This window comes from Mustela nivalis (assembly GCF_964662115.1).
Source record: "Mustela nivalis genome assembly, chromosome: 10".
NCBI classification, from domain to species: Eukaryota; Metazoa; Chordata; class Mammalia; order Carnivora; family Mustelidae; genus Mustela; species Mustela nivalis.
Genome location: NC_139029.1, coordinates 88,802,711 through 88,818,854, shown reverse-complemented (window position 1 = coordinate 88,818,854; position 16,144 = coordinate 88,802,711). Strand labels below are relative to the sequence as shown.

General features: G+C 38.2%; 1 protein-coding gene across 7 annotated transcripts in view; it reads right to left on the bottom strand.

The window, feature by feature from the left end:
- NTNG1 (netrin G1) overlaps positions 1 to 16,144 on the bottom strand; it is a 344,202-nt gene that overhangs the window by 284,706 nt on the left and 43,352 nt on the right. The gene's annotated exons all lie outside the window — the stretch shown is intronic.

Genomic DNA, 16,144 nt, shown 5'->3' with positions numbered 1-16,144 from the left:
AGCAGGCTCAAGTACCACAGAACAGAGGGTGGGGGTGGGGTTACATGACAAGGTGAGGGGACTAGTCATCCCAGAGGAGTGACATTCAGCCGGAGTTCTAAAGAATGATAGGAATTAGCTTGGAAGGGAGGAATTCTGGGCAAAGGAAGAAGTGTGTGCAAAGGCACAAAGACCAGAATGCATGATCCACTGACAAATGCAAGCAGTTTGGTATCCCTGGAAGAGAAGTGTAAGAAAATAGTGAGACACAGTCCTGGGCAGGACTGGGGGGACCTGACCATAAAGGAATAAGGAAGCCAAGGTGGGAAGCCGAGGTAGAGCCTTTGAAAAGTTTAAGTAGGAGAGAGACATGATTAGTATTTTTTTTTTAATTAGTCAAAAAGGAAGAAGGAAGAAAAAAGGAAAGGAGGGGGAGAGAGAGGAAGGGAGGAAGGAAGGTCTGGTAGTAGTAAAGAGAATGAATCTAAGTGATGAAACTGAAGGTAGATTAAGAGTTGGAATATTCCAGGTGAAAGTTTGATGACTTGAACTAAGATAGTAGAGAGGAAATATGAAAGAGGTAAAATCAAGAGACATTATGATGTCATAGGACTTAGTGACTCTTGGCAAAACACAACATTGAAGATATGAGCCATGTATTCTTAATGCCACAGTGTTCACTTGGAGCTCTTAGGCAAGCTACTTTATATCACTCAGAGTATATCTCCTCAGCTGGAAACTGAGGATATAATTAAATACACTTCCAATGACTGCTTTGTATAAAAGTACTTGACATACAGTAAGTGCTCAATAATACTAGTTACTACTTGCTTTTAGCAGGAGAATGAGGATGGGCTTCTAGCCAAAGAAAGATAGGGAATCCAAGAAAAGTAGGCAACAAGGAGGAATAGACTGAGTTTGGTTTTAAACATCTAGAATTTCAATTTATTCTGAGATATGGAAATGTTCAGTTGACAGCTGGTAATCCAGACTTGGAGAGCAAAAAGGTTGGAATTGAAGAAATGATAGCAACTTGGAAGAACTTGAACTCTTATCAAGAAAGACAATGAGAAAAGAGAAGAACAGAGAGTAAGAAATTTAATCCTGAGAGGCAACAACACTGAAGAAGTTTTGGAAGAAGTTCTCAGAGAGATAAGAAGAATATTATGAGAGAAAATCATCCCACCATTTAAGGAAAGTTATCCTACCAACAAAGGAAAAAACAACTTGGCCACTTATTAAGGTACTTTTAATTTCTAAATATAACAAATAATTAATATATGTTTAAGGGCGTTTTCTTTACATTCTAATGCCAGTATATTTTAAACTATAATTTTCTTATACCCTATCTCATTTTACCTATCAATCTTTGTTTACTTCGTCTATGATACACATGGAATTTAAAAGGAAGAAAACTGGGGCACCTGGATGGCTCAGTGGGTTAAGCCTCTGCTTTTGGCTCAGGTCATGATCTCAGGGTCCTGGGATCGAGCCCTGCATCAGGCTCTCTGCTCAGCAGGGAGCCTGCTTCCCCCTCTCTCTCTGTCTGCCTCTCTGCCTACCTGTGATCTTTTTCTCTGTCAAATAAATAAATAAAATTTAAAAAAAAAAGGAAGAAAACTTAATTCTTTTGAAATTAATCAGTGGTTCTCATTTTTCAGGAAACTTCTAAACTCTAACTCTCATTATTTGGATTAGTCAGATTTTATTGTATAATGTGAGCCAATTGAATTAAAGTGAACATTAGAAACAAATCCCATGGTGTCATGGTAATTTCTTTCTTTCTTTTTTTTTTTTTAAGATTTTATTTATTTATTTGACAGACAGAGATTATACGTAGCCAGAGAGGCAGGCAGAGAGAGAGGAAGGGAAGCAGGCTCCCTGCTGAGCAGAGAGCCGGATGCGGGGCTCGATCCCAGAACACTGGGATCATGACCTGAGCAGAAAGGCAGAGGCTTTAACCCACTGGGCCACCCAGGCGACCCTGTCATGGTAATTTCTGAGCATGCACAATGTACTCACACATATGAAGTAGCAATTGTAACAAAGACCATTTCATCCCTCCAGGAACAGCAAGTGTATCTTAAACTTTAAAACTAAATACACGTTTGGAAATAAAAGGAAAACAAGATAGGAGAAGATGCACCAGAAAAACAGCAAAGACAAGAGAGGGAGATTGCAGGCTAATATGTCTCTAGGACTCCCAGATTGGAAGAAGGAAGGCAAGGCTAAACCCCAGACTCTAAACTTGGGGCTCGGGGGTTATAAGGACTTCTAGGGAAAACATAGTAAAACACACTGGAACTGAAGTCCTCCCTTGGGATAAGGTTTTTGAACAAAGTCCATCCACTTTCCTCTTAGGAAACACTGAGTAAGCCTATCCATCCAGGATCAATATGTGAAAAAGAGGCCAGTAGCACAAAGTAGGAGTCAGACATGAGGGGCACAGATGAAGTAGGGGGGTGAGAAAGTACAGAAAAATGCTTGGGGACACTTTTCTTCTAAGGTACCTTTTGGGTTTTAATGTAACAAAATATACATAATACAAAATTTACCATTTTAACTATTTCCGAGTGTACAATTCAACGGAATTAAGAATGTGTACATTGTTGTGCCACCATCACCACTATCCTTCTCCAAACTCCTATCTTCCCAAACAGAAGCTCTCTATCCATTAAACAGTGACTCCCCGTTCCTGCCTTCTCCCAGCTCCTAGCGACTACCATTCTCCTTTTTGTCTCTATGAATTTAAATATTTTAAGTATTCTAGGTGCCTCACATCAGTGGAATTATATGATATTTATCCTTTTGTGTCCAGCTTATGTTGCTCAGCAAAGTATCTTCAAAACTCATCAATGTTGTAGTATCAGAATTTCCTTCCTTTCGGAGTAAGATCCCACTGTATGTATATTCCACATTTGGTTTATTAATTTCTCTTGTCTGTGGATATTTGGGATGTTTCCACTTTTAGCTCTTGTGAATACTGGTGTACAAGAACCCATTCAACTAAGGTACTCTGTCTTTTAAGTTTTGACGCACATTTACCTGCTAGGTCTTAGGTGTTGGCTCCAACTGTCTTAGGACATTAAGAACTTTCCATTTGTGGATGTGTTCAAACTGGAACTGTCTATCTGTCCAGGGTGATATATAGGAAATTCTTATACCAGATATAAAGCTGAACAATTGATGAATTATATGGCTATAAGGTTCTTCTAAGAAGTATAGAATTTTAAAACATTTTATGAACCTACCTATACTATTAGAGTAGTATGCTCAAATGGTAGAGGCAAAAAACTGATATTTGAGCAACAAAGGGTAATTTGACAGGGCTGGGAAATTTAACTCCCACTTTTATCTTTAGAGACTACTAGTTGTTTATTTTCTTTTGTAAAAAAAAAAGTAAGAATTACTTACAACTTTGTCTTTAAGCTTCATTTACATTTCTAAATTCACCCGCACTATTAGACTATTAGAGACTCCAAAATATGACTGGGCATCAATGTCCATTCTGTCATAGGAAGCCCCTCATTTGGGATGGAATTAATACTCTTAAAAATTTCATTGATTTGTATGCCACTAACCAAAATGAGATTACCAGGAAGGACCATTTTAAATTTAAATGAATGCTGCCTTAGATGGAATAACTTAGTCTTGATCCTCACATTTGTAATCAATAGGGAACTCTTTGGCTGCATCTGATTTTTCACATTTTTCAGCTAAGTCAGGAATCTTAATGCAAAAATCTGCTCTGTTATGTGGATTTGTGAACTGTCTAGAGGGTTCTGGGTCCATTAACCAACGGATAGATTACCATGAGACATAAATATAATGTTTTTGTCTCCAACCGAGACAGTCTTGCTCCAGTATTACTCATGTGATTTCAAGAAAAGGGGTTGCTGTTTTCTTTAGACTCACACCTGGAAATTAATAAAGAGGAAGGCATTTCTCTTGGTATTAATGCAAGATTCTAAAACAAAATTAATTACTCATGCACTTTAAAACTCTAGATCCTTGAGCTTGCTCAAGGAGAGCATTTTAGAATATATTCATTCAAAACTTCAGCATGAATGTGCATAATAGGAGGTATTTACCCCTGCAAGGTGTGAACGGACTGCAGCATATGGGACCAAGGTATAGACCTGTCAGTTAAATAAGAGACACATTACACCTTGGCCATGACTAAGACAACACATCTAAGCACCACCCTTTGTCTTACAACCCTAGTGTTGCAATCAGCTCACATGATATGTTGGAACTTTCATCCCCAGCATGATAAATAAAATCCTACCAAATGCCGTGAATTCATTTGGATCTATTGCCAGATTCACACCAGTGTGGGACTGCTGATCAAAAAACAAAACAAAACACAAACAAATATCAATTGATGTTTTTTAAAATTAAGAACTGCCAAATAAAATATTGTTAGCAAAGCTGAGTGGCATACAGTGATTTAAAAAACAATGCCTATGCCATTCCATATTACACACAAAGGTGAATAATTGGACATATCATAAATCAGTCTTTTGTGTGATCATCCAGCATAAAAATCTAACAAATATTCTCAAGGAGATTTTTCTTCCTAGCCAAAGCTGTAACTGAGCATTTTTACGCCTAATGTGAAATATTAATGGCTTTTTTCCCCTTCTACTTTTTTTTCACTCCTTCTTGCTCCAACCCCTGCCATCCTTTCTCTATAAAGGATAAAACAAAGTCATCCTGTCCTTCCTTCTGAATCATATGTGTCCTCGCCAACACCTGAGGCAGTGAAAAAAGATGAAGAAATGACAGTATCTGGTCTCAGTGTTTCTCAGTACATTGTTGTAGAGATATTTAGTATCTCAGATACAGCATTAACTCTTCATTGTCCTGGTGCTGCTTTGATAACAGCTGTGCTCAGAAACCTCACCAACGTGCCTGTTATGTTGGGAGCTAAAGTCACAAGGGCTTGTGGAGAGAAGGACACCCCCCCACCAGCCTGTCTCCCCAAAAACCAGTTACTATAGGTAAGCTACCATGGTCTTTGTAACATTCATTCATTCATTCATTGCTTAATTTTCAGGGATCTTGTGAGTCGGTTGTTAAACTGCTAACTAAAATCAGCCCTGTGGTGGAAGTATGAAAAGTCAAGAGAGCTACAAATCAGTCCCCACCCCCATCCAAAGCTGCTGGTTAAATATTTGCAAATACTGGGTGCCTGGGTGGCTCAGTGGGTTAAGCCTCTATCTTCGGCTCAGGTCATGATCTCAGAATCCTGGGATAGAGACCCACATCGGGCTCTCTGCTCACCAGGGAGCCTGCTTCCTCCTCTCTCTCTCTCTGCCTGCCTCTCTGCCTACTTGTGATCTCTGTCTGTCAAATAAATAAATAAAATCTTAAAAAAAATATTTGGCAACACATCCTTATGTTTATTTATCAAATACTTATCAAGTATGTACTATGTGCCATGCACTGTATTAGATGCTGGTATACAGCTATGAAGAACAAAAATTCTTCAACAAAAATACCAGTGAGAAAGATATGTAATAAATAAGTAAATATATATTTAAAAATTACAGAGAGTGATCAAGAAAATGAAGAAAATAAATAGGTGCTATGTCTAAGAATAACGTAAGGGACACATCTTTCGGGAAAGGCAGCGGGGTCTAGTGGTGGAGAGGGCAGTCTCTGGAGTCAGACAGCCATGGGTATAATTCTAAACTCTGTAATACCTAGTGTATATTACACAGCATATGGCAGTATGATTCAGGGAACATTATTTAAAATCTTAAAATAAGCCTTGGTTTTCTAATCTGTAAAATAAGAATGATAACAGAACCTCTTTCATAGGGTGTTATAATGATTTAAACTGATAATTCAGATAGAATGACCAGTGCCAAGGTCTGGCAAATGTTTTGAGATCACTCAAAAGAAAGTCAGCTATAGTTACTACTATCATTATTGTCTGAAGAGGTAACATTTAATATGAAACTTAGAGTATGCAAATGTGAACCTAATGAAGAACTGAAGAAAGAGATTTCCAGGATGAAGAAAACTACACGTGGAAAGTATTGGAGGTGTAAATGTGGTTGGTTTGGTCCAAAGATGGTTAGAAGTCTTGGGCTGCTGGAGACTATATAGGAGATAAGGTGGCATGCCTTTTCACTGAGACACATGGAAAGACAGGTTAGGGAAAGATTATGCAGAGCCTCTTAGGCCACTAGGATTTTATTGTGCATGCAATAGGAAGCCTCCAAGGAGATTTTAAAAAGAATGACATGAATCAATTTATAGTTTTTATATCTCGCTTCTTGCGTCTTGGTAGTAAACGGGTTAGAAGAGGCTCAGTAGGAGCAGAAAGATTAGATAAGAATCTAATGCAATAATTCAGATGGGAGACCATGCTGCTTTACATGAATGGGGGGCAAAGGAGGTATAGCAGACATATTTGGGGTATATTTTGTGGGTAGAATCAATAGACTTTGGTCATGGACTAGATAAGGATGTGGCAGATTGCATTTTTCAAAGGTGAGCAGAAAAACACCTCATACCCCACATTCTTCTACAATGTGGTCCTGAAACTCTCTCAATAATAAGCGTAGTCTCACTCTTCTCTCTTTCAGCCTAAGAGGGCACAATTGTGACTGCATCAACCAACCGCAGAACAGCACAAACAGTGCTGTGTAACTTTCAAGACTAAGTTAGAGAGACAGTATCATTCCAGCTTGCACTGGGTTGAAGAGTGCTGCACAAAAATTCATGTCCAACTGGGACTTAAGAATGTGACCTTATTTAGAAATAGTCTTTGCAGATATAATTAGTCAGGATGAGGACATCACAGATTATGGTGGACCTTAGTTCCAATATAGCTGGCCTCCTTAAAAATGAGCAGATACAGACACACACAAAAGGAAGACGACCATGTGGCAAGGGAAGCAGAGAATGGAGTGGTGCAGCTGCAAAGCTAAGGGACACCATGGATTCCTAGCAAGTACCAGAAACCAAAAGAGGCATGGGAGAATTCTTTCCTAGAGCCTTCAGAAGGACTACAGCCTTGCCAATGCTTTGATTTCAGCTATCTAGCCTCTAGAACTAGGAGAATGAATTTCTGTTTTAAGTCACCCATTTTGGGGCATTTTGTTACAGCAGCCTTAGGAAACCAGTACAAACTTTGTGGGCTATAACACTCATGTTTGAAGGCTGATCTTTGATGTGGTAAGTTCAACTACTCTGTGTCCCACCATGCAGTGAGGAAGTCCAGGCCATGTGGGGAGATCACATGAAGGTACCTCAGCCAACAGCCCAAGCTGAGGTCCCTATTGATAGCCCACATCAAACGCCAGCCATGTGAGCGGAGACGCCTCAAAATGACTCCAGCCCCAGCTGTCAAACTGCCCCCAGCACTGGAGGTCTCCCAGCTGAAATCCTAGATATTATGGAATCGACAAGCCATCTTTATTGTACCCTGTCCCAGTTCCTGATCCACAAATTCTTTAAGCATAATAAAGGGAGAATGTGTGCCACAAAATTATGTCGTGATTTCTTATGCAGGAATAGCAACTGAAACAGAATTGTCATTCCAAACTTGAGTTCTGCCATATCAAGAGCTTAAAACATCTGGGATTGGGCAGTGGGCAGAAGCCGGAAAGACCTTAAAGAGACAGTTGGTCAGAGTAAGTGACAGCTAGTGAAGCTAGCAGAGGTTAGGAAGACCTTAAGGAGACTTTAGTGACAGCTGGTATGACAGGGAGGAAACTGTTACTGGAGGCTAGGAAAAATCTGACCTCTGCTTTATAGTGGCAGAAAGTTTGGCAACCCCATTGCCTGTAATTACATGGAAAATAAAAGATGAGCCTAATAAACTGGTGAATTTGTCTAAGGATATTTCTCAGGCAGGATGCTGAAAGTGCCAATCTGTTTCTTTTAGCCATGTGTGAGGCACAGATACAAAGATATAAGGAAAGAAATTACCGGCCAACTTTCAAGCAAGCTTTAAAGAAAATATAAAAAGCCTCACTGGGTTTGAAAAAACAAAAACAAGACCAAAAACCTTGTTCATTCAGCATCTCCCAGGAGAAGATTCTCAAAGTGAGAAAGGGCCTTAGTGCAAAGACCCAAATCAAGCAAGACCTGTTAGGGAAATGTCTCATCATTAAGATGAAGACAAGAGTGTGACTGTAAAATTTTTCATTAAAACTTCAGAAAGATATAAGATGGTGCCTCATAAACCTTTCAAATATATAGAAAGCCTTCTGGATTTAAGGGCATGCCTTTTCAAACATAGGCACCCAGACTCTTAAGGGTTTGTCTTAGAGCAGCTTCCCTGGGAGTCCATGGCAGAAAAAGGCATAAATTGAAGAGATTCCTGGGCATGTCTTTTGTCTAACACAGTGGATTTCTACACTGATATATCAGAGAACAAAAATTTTTCAAGGAACTATATCAGCTTGGATTAAAAGGATACACCATAAAAAGAAACGGGTTTGGTCTTTGGACCCATGAATCGCAGGAAGCAGTATGAGAAATCTAGTCAGCTACAAACACAGGCCATCTCTTATGGAAGGCAGAGTAACTCAGGGAATAAAACCAAATGCCGAAGAAGATGAACCCAGCAGCTGGGGAAAGCAATGGCTGAGAAGTCGATTTGAGGCCACATCAAGGAACTGGCAAGATGTGTGCTGCTGAATTTCGGAACTGCTGTTGGACAGTGACACTGTGTGCCTCCTGTTCCTCCTTCCTTTTTCAACAAGAATACTTACAGTGGTTATCCTACACCTGGGTATACAGAAAGAAGATCATTGGAGTCTTTTATTCGCAGCTCTTAATGGATTGAAAAGAACCGTGCTAGAAAAACTCCATCCAAAGCGCCTCTCTGGCACCTGGAACTGATCTGGATGATTGCATCCTGGACTTCAAGTAATAAGATGAGACTCTGAGAATTTTGAGGGACGAGTCAAGTGTCTTTTGCATGTGGAAAGGATGTGGATAGTTGTGGACAGAGGGTGGGTGGTGGCTAATAGTATTTACCAAAAATGGCTATAAGATCTTTCATACCACACTCTCTTCTTTACCTTCCTGTTTAGAGGTGATTTCTCTGACAGCAATAGGACTCAGATCATAAAGATAAGAGAAAGAGGGCATCAACGAGGCCCACTAGGTTTTTGGCTTAACCAAACGGGGGAATGACAATACCACTTACGGAGACGATTAGTAATCATTTTTGAGTGACGGGAAGGAAAGTGGGCAGAATGGTAAATCACAGTTGTCTTTTGGCCATGTTATTTTTGAAATGTGTATGAGACATTCAAATGTAATCTTTTTAGTTCATTCAGGATTCTGAAATCACAGTAACACTTTCATAGTGGAAATAGCTCACCAGCGACATTTTTATGAAGCATGGCACTACAAGCCTATCATGACATTAACAAAAAAAAAAAAGATTGATGTCATCCAAACGACATAATCATCCCAACTTATGCTCGTACAACTGAGCATAAGTTGCCCCAAATTTTTAATATTAATGTTTGTTACTTGAAAGGTCACTGTTCGGGCCCAATTAAATAAGTGAAAAGAACTTCATTATTTGAAAACCTTTGAGCGTTTGTTTGAAGTGGAAAGAGATCTGTAAACAGTCACGCTTGCAAGAAAAACAAATTTGAAGTTGACCTAACTGGTTACTGGCCAAAAATAAGTCTGGGACAGGATTCCAGTTTCAATCGTTTGTAAAAGAGGGCTGTTCAAAAATGGTGCTTCTTACGGGGACGCCAAAAAAACCTTAAACACTGCAGTAGGCTGGACACAGCCATAAAGAACAAAAGTCGCTGCTTTGCTTCACAGCATTAATCACAGGAACCAGACAAGAATAAACAGCAGTTAGGTGAGGGGCGCCCCATGAACAAGGATAATAAATGTTTGTGATAACCTCTTCCACCAGTGAATTAAAGGCCTTGAGAGACATGGAAAAGTAGAGCAAAAGAATCGATTCAATCTTCTGTTACCGGCATTGATGAAACAATGTACAATCTGTATGAAACCTCTCCTCAGAAACAAACCATCCCAGCCTGCCAGACACCATGCTTCTGGTTACAAAGTCACCTTGATAGCATAGGCATCCCACTTCATTTTTGGATGTTGTGATTGATCCGTGACACTAGATTCACTGTAACCTTGGCATTCAACAGAATGCCATCATTTATTCAGGGGGCAACTGAACATCGACAAATCAGCAGGTGGGAGAGGGAGTCTCAGGCTCCTCTGCTCCTTTCTCTCCTGAGAAGAATAAATGCTGCCATCCACAAGATCTCCTGCTTCCTCTTTGTTAATGCACTCGCAGTTCCAACTGAAGGTGAGACTGCAGATCGGAGTCCCTGGGCAGCTTGTACCTCAGAACACCATAGAATCGCTTAAGTTCATAAATAAAGCCCTACAGTCCCTGTGCCAAGGAAATGGTGAGCACTTATTAGATTAGCACAACCACGGGATATAGAGACTATAGGCCAAGGAAAGGAGGATATTTTATGGTTTTCCTTATACTTATCATAACAACTCTAGAGGCCAGCAGAGCTCTACCCATATTAAGACATTAATAATTTTTTTTATAATGATAGGGCCAAAGATTATATGAAAATATAATCTTTTAAAAAATATACATATTCTATTTATTTATTTGAGAGGGAGGGAGAGAAAGAGATAGAGCAAGAGCACAAGAACAGGAAGAGGGAGAATGGGACTCCCAGCTGAGCAGGGAGCCCGATGCAGAGCTTGATCCCAGGATGCTGGATCATGACCTGAGCCAAAGGCAGATGCCCAACCAACTGAGCCACCCAGGTGCACCAATGAAATATAATCCCAACTGGTCATTGCTTCCAAAGTGAAAATGCGAAGCAAAATTTCATTACTTGGATTTGACCAACAAGAGGGGAAGAATTTATTACCAGCAGTATCTTCTAATCTGTGGCATGTTCTGTTGCTAGGAAATTTCTCTAAAATGAGATTTAGGGAAACTCAAATGCTGTACTTGTGCTTGTATTTTTTTTTTCCCACTCCCTCCTCCTTCCCATTCCTAATGTTAGATATAGATCATAAATAAATGTCTCATTTTGCATTTCAATAAAATGTATTTATGTATTCAGATCTTTCATCAAATGTTAAAGCTTTAAGTATTTTAAACACAAAGGGGGAAATCACATTGGTTTGGGGATTTGGGGGTGTTTAGGATTTTTTTTTTTAAGAGGAACTGTGAAAGGTACAGGACACAATCTAGGACAGCAATCAAGCATAATTCTCCTAATAATTATTATTAATATAAAAAATTGGGGGAATTGGAGAGTTCTCCAGGATTTTTTCACCTAAAGGAAACAACCAGAATGAGATGCAAATCAGTGCTCTTATCTAATGAATAATGCAAATGAGCGTTCTGCATATAGCAAGTCAGTCTGCAGGAATTCTCTCTGCCTCACCTCACATTTCTTGTGGATTTAAGCACCGTGTGTCACAAGAAATTAGAGAAAGGAATTGCCAAGTAATGACAGAGCCTTGGAGCCCCAAGTCAGTGTAGACAGGAAGGACATTAAGATGCATCGTAGGGCAAGGGCGGGAGCTGACATCTCATTAAAATGAAAATGTTGCTATTTTTCCTTCACCTAGTTAATGGAGTTGTATGACACTGTAATCCGTGATTATTTGTGTGGCTATTACTTAAAAGAATCTGCAACAACACTTCTTTGGAAGGGTTCTGAAAACTTTAAAAAGCCATTATCTTCTGAACCCCCCAGTAGGGGGAAAAAAACCCTGGAGGTATTTTACTTTTTCTTTTATACAAGTTAACCAACACTTAAGATTTTTTTAGGAGCATGACAGAATCCACTTAAAACGCTGTACTTTATGCAACTTTCTTGCTACTTGACAGGTACTCAATTCTCCAGATAACAATTGAAAACAAACCCTCATTTACTCAACACATAATCAATTGATGTTAACCATGGGTGTGCTCACAGTTCCTTTTCAGTCATGGGTTATTTCACTGCACCGTATTTTTTATTTAGAATTCACTGCCATTGTCTCTGGTTTTCTAAGAAAGCTGTCCTGAATACAGAGTTGTTTTCCTTGTGTAACATAACTACACATGCCTCATGTTTTCTGTTGAATCATTTGCTCTGCTAGTCCCAGATTTTAATCAATCTTAGAGAGTGTTCAACTAATCTTGTGCAAATGGGATACACTTTTTTTTTTTTACCAAAATAGAAGAGCTTTAGGCACAAGCAGCGACCTGGCAGAGAGAAGCCCGCAGCACAGTCCTTGGGCTATTTGTTTAAGGTTACCTCAACATATAGAAGTGCACCAATCAAGCAACAATGCCTAAATATTTTTCTTGAAAATTGTTTGACCTATGTTGCAAATGCATGTCCCCCAAAACAAGCAATACTGATGACTTAATATCCCAGTTAAAGCAATGAGCACAAATATCCATTATTATACTATGCAATCATTGGGTCACCTCTACGTTTTAGCTTGGTAAGTTTTCCTATAAGTTTGGATTTTGGAGGAAATACCCAAATAACAAAGTTTCCTGAGAATTGTCATGTTAAACACACAAAATAAGACTCCGAGTTTTAAAATACTGTTAAAAAATAAAGGAAATATCTTTGGAGTAGCGAAATTATGACATTTATTTGAAAACCCAGAGAATGTTTTTATTTACTTCATAGAATTTCTATAGTACTGTTTCATATAGTATAAAGTTGTTAGTGACTCATAAAACACGTTTAGTAAGTCTTGATCAGAATTTTAATATCTGATATAGAAAGGAAGGTATAAAATTGGTTTGTATATAGTATGGCATTTTGTGAATCTTTATTTCTGTTAAATGCATATTTATGCTTATATGTTTTTACCAGGTATTAATATAAAATGCATTATCATTAATTTTAGGTGAAAAAAAGTGAGAAAGCTTGTGCTCCAGGGCCCTTTAACAAATCAACTAGCATTCACATTGACACTGGGAAAGAGCACAGAGAAGCAGACCAGCTTAATTATTATGCTTACTGAGTCAAAGGGTTGATTGAGTCTTCCATACCAGTATAAATACAAGTTCTGTGAAATTCACAACCTTATAGAAGTTCAAATACATTTTTATTTCTTAATGGGCTCTTCAAATAGAAGCAGGCACTTTATAGCATTTTCTATCTTGTTCCCAATGGTGGGTATCAACCCATGTTAATGTCTTTGGAAAGGAAAATACATTGTACTCGCTGGAGTGTAGCTAGTAAGAGTAAGAAAAAACCTTGAGTTAATTGCTGGGCAAAGGTAGGGCTCTTGTGTGGATACTGTAGTCTCATAGTGGAGCCTTGGTATTCTTGTGCATCAGACAGTCATCACCAGACATGCTATTTTCTAAAGCCAAACTAGGCTTATTCCCTCACAGTGCTTCTAGTCAGAAACTCTTGAAAAGAGATTCAGAGAGTAAACACAGAGAAATGGAAATAATTCAGGAAATAGAAAAGGACATTAAAATGATCAGATTCATCTACTCAGAGAGTCAAGAACATTTTATATTTGTAAAACAAAAAAATATTTTGGGAAAATAAAAATCGAAACAACAGTTATTGTCAAATAATTTAAAAATTGATGGGAAATAAATGCCTTGAAAAATGTCACAGAGCAAAAAGACAAAATAATGGAATAAATGTATAAAAATAAAAAAGATATAAAGATACCATATATAAGCAATTCAGATGGTTCAACTTCTAGAAAGAATGAGTGAAGAACAGGAAGGAGAATTTGTTAAAGAAATAATTGAGGAAACTTTCCCACAAGAAGGATATGAGTCTTTGGATCCACTAAGTTCCCGGCATACTAGATGAATAAAATAACCATATCAATACATAATCAAAAAATTTCAGAACTCTAAGAATAAAGAGAAAGTTCTAAAATTCTAAAATGTCGTACATTATATTATTATTCCTACTTATTCATTGTCCTTCTCTATATGGCCCATCCCTCTGGGCCCTTCCCTGAGGCTCCTTCCTATGGGATGGGGGTGGGATGTTAAAGGAGAAAGACTACTGGAAGGAATGACTCCTGCTCCACTGGTGTCAGGCTTGGATATGTGACTGGATTTGAATGGAATGGAAATAACATAAGCAGGAGCTTCAAGTGTCAACATTTGGTTCAATCATAGTTCTTTCACTTGTCAAGAGTTGAGCATTCTCTGGTATAGACTACTGTTTTAGTCTAGATCCCATACTTAGAAGACAAATGAGGCCCAGATAGAGATACCCACAGTGAACATGTGACAAGCTACTGAAATTTTAGTATTTCGTGTTACCATGGCCTAACTTAGTGCCACCAAATATAAGGGGGAAAAATGCGTCAAGAAAAAAATGTATCCCTTTTAGGAGCCCTATGTCTAACTGTACCCTTAGATTATAAACAAGAATGCTTTTAATTTAGAATTTTATGTCCAATCTATCAGTCACAGTGAGGGTAGAAGAAGGGAACTTAATTGCACGATACACTTTTTATTTGTTAGTTGCCTGAACTTACAGTCAAGCATAATGAAGATAAAGCAAAAATTACAAAGACGTGAGATTCAGGAAACTGTGGGTCCACTTTAGGAAAATAATGAAAAGAACCCCTAAGTGTGGAGTCAGGCATGTGGGAAAAGTGATCCATCAGCATGGTAAATGTGAGGATATGATGAAGAAAAATAGACAAATGATGCAGGAAACAAAGCAAATAAAAGCTCACAAGAGCTAATGCACAGCATGGTAACTATAGTTAATAATACGGTATTATACATTCAGAATTTGCCAAAAAAGTAGATCTTAAACTTTAATCACAAGAAATAAACAGACTCTTCATTACAGAGAACAAACTGATGGTTACCGGGGTCGGGGGGTGGGAGGCTTGTGGCCGGGGGGATGGGTGAAATAGGTGATGGGGATAAGGAGTGTACCTGCTGTGATGAGCACTAGGTGATATACAGAAATGTTGAATTCACTATATTGTACACCTGAAACTAATATAGTAGTGTATGTTAACTAACTGGAATTAAAATAATAACTTAAAAAATTAAAAAACATATTTATCGTAAGAAAAAATTGTAACTATGTATGGTGATGGATGTTAATTAGACTGAATAAAAACCTCACAAGAAAAATATGGGCTATTTATGAATCAATGTAAAATATACCATGATTTTTCAGAGCTGAGGACAGTTGAGGAAAGAAGTTATGTGACACTAATACTGATCTCTCTCCTTCAAGTGATTCAAGGATTATGCCTTTGGCCCCAATGGAGAAGAAATTAAAATTATAGCTCTGTACTTGACCTAGCAGTGAGAAATGTATGCATAGTCATAATAATGTAAATTCAGTTTATTGGTTTTTTAACTTAAAGAGTCAACCTAAGACTATAGCATAGAAGACTTTGTTGTATTTGCAAGACAGAATGAAAATGTCGACAGTGTAAATGATAATGTAAATAAAACCATAGCTAACAGAAGGTGGGATACAGAAAAGAGGAAGAAAAAGTAAAAGCAGTGAAGATCTCAACTTTTTCAATGGGTGGGTTGAGAAATATCATCCGGCTCGTTATCCTACTCAGCTTGAGGGTGCAACCCTGTGGCCTTGAAAGTTGGTTGACCGATAATTTATTATTTTTTCAAGATTACCATGTATGACTACAAACAATCACATGATGAAAAATGGAAAAAAGAGAGGGGAAAAAGCAAATTACATACCTGAGCTCAATAACCCCATCTTTAAAACAAGGAGCCAACAGACATTGCCTAAAATTGATAAATCAAATAAACAGAAGTATAACTATACCTAGAACTGTGGAGAAAAACTTCTATAAGTAAATCAGAAACAGTCTTTTCAAAGTTGCCTTAGACATGACAGAAGAGAGGAATGGAACAGGAGATTGCTTTTCATGGTTCTGTAACTCTCTTACTTGTTAACAGGTGCATGTAGTGTTCTGCTGAAAATGAAACTTTAAAAAGATGGGATAAGAGCAATAAAGGCCTGAATACTAGGGCAAAAAGTCACTGTAACATAATGAAAGCAAGGATTAGAACTATTAAAATGGCAGCTATCATGAATAGAGGAAGAATATTTAGAAAATTGCCTTAGATGAATAGTTTTTCACTGGGGCAATTTTGCTCCTCAGGGGGACATTTGGCAATGCC